The sequence below is a fragment of the Solanum dulcamara genome, chromosome 2, assembly GCF_947179165.1.
Source record: "Solanum dulcamara chromosome 2, daSolDulc1.2, whole genome shotgun sequence".
Classification (NCBI taxonomy): Eukaryota; Viridiplantae; Streptophyta; class Magnoliopsida; order Solanales; family Solanaceae; genus Solanum; species Solanum dulcamara.
Window position 1 is genome coordinate 289110 of NC_077238.1, and position 6322 is coordinate 295431.

The 6322-nt window shown below is 42.4% G+C and overlaps 1 pseudogene; it reads right to left on the reverse strand.

The window, feature by feature from the left end:
* Positions 1-224: 224 nt before the first annotated feature.
* Positions 225-342, reverse strand: LOC129881263 (5S ribosomal RNA; annotated as a pseudogene).
* Between the last annotated feature and the right edge of the window lie 5980 nt (positions 343-6322).

Consider the following 6322-nt stretch of genomic DNA (forward strand, 5'->3'; position numbering starts at 1 on the left):
CAATGTGTCGATATCCCAAGCTTTGTCATAGCCCTAGCCTTATCCCAGTGGGTACCACTTGTCCTTTTAATGAATTCGCAATGCACTAGTTGTTTTGCAAAGCTACATCCCCTATCTCAAAGGGTGTTATCATCTTTCACAGTGGAGTCACGTATCCACAATGCTTCTTTATATCAACAATGCCATGTAAGGCCAACGTATATATACATGCATATTATCTCATATCACAGCCACACAGGGCTTCCCAGGGGGTCACCCATTTCAATATTTCTCTTGCCCAAGCACGCTTAACTTTGGAGTTCTGATGGAATCCAGTGCGTTAGTGCTAATATGATCACATCCTGCCCCGTGGGGCACGTAACTACCGAAGAGGACGATGACCTAGCAGCTGATTCGGTAGGCCATGCTGCACCGCCCAATTTACCCTTATATTCTCATTACATGGACCTCATCCTATCCTTAGCCACTTTCTCACTAGGCTCTACTTTTTTTTCATAACGATCCTCGTTATATTCACATCATTATTATGGGAACGACCTTTCAAGACATTCTACAGCCCTGTATCTCATTCTCTTTTTATTTCGGGAAAATTTGGACAGAGTTTCCTCTGTATTTCATACTATCTCAACACCTGCATGCAAAAAAAATACCAACAGTGCCTCACAGGGCCAACACGCATAAGGATACATATATACGTATCATATCACGTCATATTGCAGCCTCACAGGGTGCCCAATATCAACAATAGTATATAATGATGGACTTACCTCGTATGTCTAACTCAAACTATGCCTGTTAGACTTTTTGCTACTTTTCTTTTCAATTTTTCAACTTTACATGTCAATCGTATTTCAATACCTTACCTGGCACACATCGTTTGCGCCGTGGCTTACCTGCATGCTTTGTAACTTCCAATATCATCAGTTACTTTCTTTTATCGACATTGTCTTTCATCTGAAATCAAAGGTTAGTATAAGGAATTTTACTTCCTATGAGTTGGCTATATCGCACGACCTTAAATATGAAAGAAAGGAAACATCCTAAATGTCCTGTAGCCTCCTGTTTATAGATGTGGCGCGCAACACACCGATAAACAAGACTCTACTAGACACGGTCTGTAGACACTACAAGGACTAACTGCTCTGATACCACTTCTGTCACGACCCAACCCCATAGGCCGTGGCTGGAGTCCAGCCTGGACCCCCGTATGCATATAAATCAGGTGTAGTCACACCGGTTTATAAATAATAGAATCATGTATAGGAGAATCCCAATGGGTCATAGCATTTTATGTACCTGTAGCCTCTTTTACTTGTGTCATGACATAAAAGGGCACACAAGCCAACACGACTGCCATAACACATATATGTAATACATCATGTAGACCCAGCTAAACAAAACTTACACATACAACCCACATATATGTCTACAGACCTCTAAGAGTAGTGATGATATCATATGGAGGGACAAGGCCCCCACCATACCTTTGAATACATAAATATACATCAGAGGTTTGGTACCAAAACTCTGCTCTGAATCAATGGACCTTCTTTTAACTTGCTAGGTGGAATCCTAAGCTAGCGGACTCCCAAAACCTATGTCTGCACCTGCGGGCATGAGACGCATCCCCCCGAAGAAAGGGGTCAGTACGATACATGTACTGAGTATATAAAACATACAACATCATAATTATGACAACACTGAAATAGGGATGTAGGATACAAGTATAACAGTTAATAAAGCACTATACCTGCATCTTACGAAATAGATTCATGTCTACTCTCATCAACCCTGTACCCGACTCGCTAGGGTCTCGATGGTACAAAAACATCATCTATCATGATAGGCACATATATGCTTTTAGCGTTGTGGAACGTACAGTCTGATCCATATATCATGTTATAATAATGATAATGCCAAGGTACGATGGCCCAATCCGTATATCATGATGATGCTGAGGAACGAAGGCCGGATCCATGTCTCATATAACAGTGCTGAGGTACGACGGCCCGATCCGTATAATGCATAATAGTGCTGAGGTTCGACGGCCCGATCCGTATAATGCATAATAGTGCCGAGGTACGATGGCCTGATCCGTATACATGCATATCATATAACAATGCCGAGGAACGACGGCCCGATCCATATATAATGTAATATGCATATACATACATGTAGGACTCATCAGCATATCAAATATCCCTCAACCATTATCATAAAGTATGCCCAAGAACCCCCGGGTGTAGGAGCTTATACCTCCAATCACTATTCAGCCTATAGAAGGCTCGAGGGTCGTAGTTTAACTACTTTAAGACCCTTAGCACTTAGGAGTGAACTAGAGTAACGAGTTATACTCGCAACTTACAACTGGAACTACCCCTATACTCAAAGCATATCTCAATTTACTTACATTTAAGACATCCCAAAGGGAAGGAGAGACAGGCTTTACACATACTACCTTTCATCATATAAAAGTCCTAAAAGGAAACAACTCAACTATTACAGGAGTTCTATCATCACAGAGTGAATGAAACTCATAGTTCATGCTTGGAATTTATGAATGGAATTACCCCAAGCTCATATGCATGTCATTCATTACTTACGTCTAACACATGCCAACATAAGACAAGAATAGCTTTACATACTTATGCCAAAAACATGCCAAAAGAAAGCTTCACATACCTTTGGTCGACTTCTTTTAGCCTGGCATGTCTCGTCGTCCTCTGAACCTTACCCGAAATTGGCCAAAACTCGCCAAAGTTGTCAAAACGTGAATTCTGCGCAGCTTACTGTCTCGTATTGTCTCTTAGTATCGAAGGGGTAATTGACGGAAACAGGATTTGTGGCCTCAAGGAAAGTTGTAGACATGTGTCTCAAGGTCGCATACCATTTCGAATCATCCCTACAACAATTTTGTACAAAGCGATATGCCCAAAATACCAACAGCAGTCTGTGTAGGATTTCCAAAACGTAATTTGGGCAGCACCTACCCCATACTTCATCACCCTTTTTCAAGCTGATAAAAGAACAACTGGGTTTTAGAGGCTAAACTAAAGTTATATCCCTATGAAATATTTTTCCAAAACATCTTGAATCACTTGAAACGGAGCTATACAGAAGGAGTTATGATAGTATTAGTAACAGCAGTCCTCTTTAAAAATGGGTTCTTCAATCCGTGGCTGCCTAGCTTTCTCTCTTTCTCTCACGTTTTCTCTCAACTTCCTTGGCTGATTTTTGGATAATGAACCAGTTAAGAGTCACATAATACATATATATACACCTTTTTAGAAGGTGCCACGTGGCATCCCCTAGGGTGACACGTGGCAGCCTCCTAGGGTGCCACCTCAACTTATTCGGCCAGTCACATGCTTCCATGTGGCAGTGTGGGTCCTACCTAGGTGTGTCACCTACTTGCTTGTCACCTTCCTGCTTGTCACCTGCTTGCTTTGCTTTCATAAGTTCGGAAACTAGTTTTTGCTCCCTTTCGTAGGTTTGTCATCTCACTTTATTTTAAGAGCCTATGTAATCTGTGCTATGTAGGCTTGGTATGTCCTCCAGTAGCTCAAGTATATAAGACTTTTACATTTATAACTTACGTAGTTAAATCGAGTCCTATGACTCATTACTTGGGCTCCAATTCCTTCCGGATTCTTATGACTCCATCTCCAACCTTCTCTACTATGAGGTATCACATTCTCCTTCCCTTAGAGTCGTTTGATAGTGTCGTAGTGTATCCGCGCATGATAACTTTTAAGAAACTTAGTAGCCTTCCCAGGAACTTAAAAAGCTTAAGAAGTGTTCTAAGGTACCAAAGTACGAAGTGTAACATGGGTAAATGTTTCTCGGATTCTGCCATAGTAGCATCCGTAACGACCTGGGGAATGACTCCAGTAGCCCCGGCAGCACTTTAGAGTGGTTTAGGAGCATTTTATTAGCGACGCAATATGAATTAGACGATTTTGCCAGTTTCCGTATGTGTTAGCCCATGGATTTTTTATGTGCCGAGGGTCTGGGTCGAATTTTCTTCCATTCTTCCATAGTAGCGTCCGTAATGACATGGTAAACGACTATAGTAGCCCCGATGGCGCATTAGAGGGGTTAAGGAGATTTTTATTTAGTAGCGTTCATAATGACTTGGGGAACGACTCCAGCAGCCCCGACAGTGCTTTTGAGGGGTTTAGGAGCATTTTATTGGCGATGCAATAGGAATTAGGCGATTTTGCCAAATTTTCGTGTGTGTTAGCCCACAGCTTTTTTAGGTACCGGGGGTTCGAATCAAATTTTCATGAATTCTTCCAAAGTATCATTTGTAACGACCTGGGTAATGACTCTAGTAGCCCTAGCAGCGCAATAGAGGGGTTTAGGAGCATTTTATTGGCGACGCAATAGGAATAAGGCAATTTTGCCAGTTTTTCGTGTGTGTTAGCCACTGATATTTTAGGAGCCGAGGGTCCGGGTCGAATTTTCTTGGATTCTTCCATAGTTGCGTCCGTAACAACTTGGGGAACGACTCCAGTAGCCCCGGAGATGCTATAATGGGATTTAGGAGCATTTTATTGGCGACGCAGTAGGAATTAGGCGATTTTGCCAGTTATTCGTGTGTGTTAGCCCACAGATTCTTAAGGTGCTAGGGGTCCAGGTCAAATTTTCTTTGATTCTTCCATAGTAACGTCCGTAACGACCTGGGTAACGACTCCAGTAGCCCCAACGATGCTTTAGAGGGGTTTAGGAACATTTTATTAGAGACGCAATAGGAATTAGGCAATTTTGCTAGTTTTTCGTGTCTGTTAGCCCACAGATATTTTACGTGCCAGGGGTCTGTGTAGAATTTTCTTGGATACTTCCATAGTAGCATCCGTAACGACCTGGTTAATGACTCCAGTAGCCCCGCCGGCGCTTTAGAGGAGTTTAGGAGCATTTTATTTGTGATGCAATAGGAATTAGGCAATTTTGCCACTTTTTCGTGTGTGTTAGCCCAGGGATATTTAAGGTGCCTAGGTCCGGATCAAATTTTCTTGGATTCTACAATAGTAGCATCCTTAACGACCTGAGGAATGACTCTAGTAGCCCCGACGGTGCTTTAGAGGAGTTTAGGAGCATTTTTTTAGCGACACAATAGGAATTAGGCGATTTTGCCAATTTTTTTTGTGTGTTAGCCTACAGATTTTTTACGTGCCGGGGTTCCGTATCGAAATTTATTGGATTCTTCCATAGTAGCATCCGTAACGACCTAGGGAATGACTCTTGTAGCCCCGGCGTTGCTTTAGAGGGGTTTAGGAAGATTTTATTGGCTATGCTATAGGAATTAGGCGATTTTGCCAGTTTTTCGTGTGTGTTAGCCCATAGATTTTTTAGGTGCCGGGGGTTCGGGTCGAAATTTCTTACATTCTTCTATAGTAGCATCCATAACCACCTGGGAAACAACTCCAGTAGCCCCGGCGGTGCTTTAGAGGGATTAAGGAGCATTTGATTAGCGAAGAAATAGGATTTACGCGATTTTGCCAGTTTTTCATGTGTTAGACCATAGAATTTTTAGGTGCTGGGGGTCCGGGTCGAATTTTCTTGGATTCTTCCATATTAGCGTCCGTAACGACCTTCGAAATAACTTTAGTATCCTCGACGGCGCTTTAGATGGGTTTAGAAGCATTTTATTGGCGACGCAATTGGAAGTAGGCGATTTTGCCAGTTTTTTGTGTGTGTTAGCCCCACGGATTTGTTAGGTGCCGGGGGTCTGGGTCAAATTTTCTTAGATTCTTTCATATTAGTGTCCGTAATGACCTGGGGAATGACTCCAGTAGCCCCGACAGCGCTTTAGAGGGGTTTAGGACCATTTTATTTGTGACGCAATAGGAATTAGGCAATTTTGCTACTTTTTCGTGTGTATTAGCACAAGGATATTTAAGGTGCCTGGGTTCGGATCGAATTTTCTTCGATTCTTCAATAGTAGCGTCCATAACGACCTGGGGAATGACTCTAGTAGCCCCGAAGGTCCTTTAGATGGGTTTAGGAGCATTTTATTAGCAACGCAATAGGAATTAGGCGATTTTGTCAGTTTTTTGTGTGTTTTAGCCCACAGATTTTTTAGGTGCCTAGGTTTGGGTCAAATGTTCTTGGATTCTTCCATAGTAGCGTCCGTAACGACCTGGGAGCGACTCTAATATCCTCGGCGGCGCTTTAGAGGGGTTAAGGAGCATTTTATTGGCGAAGCAATAGTAATTAGGCGATTTTACCAATTTTTTGTATGTGTTAACCCACAGATATTTTAGGTGCTGGGGGTGCGCATCGAATTTTCTTCCATTCTTCCATAGTAGCATCCGTAACG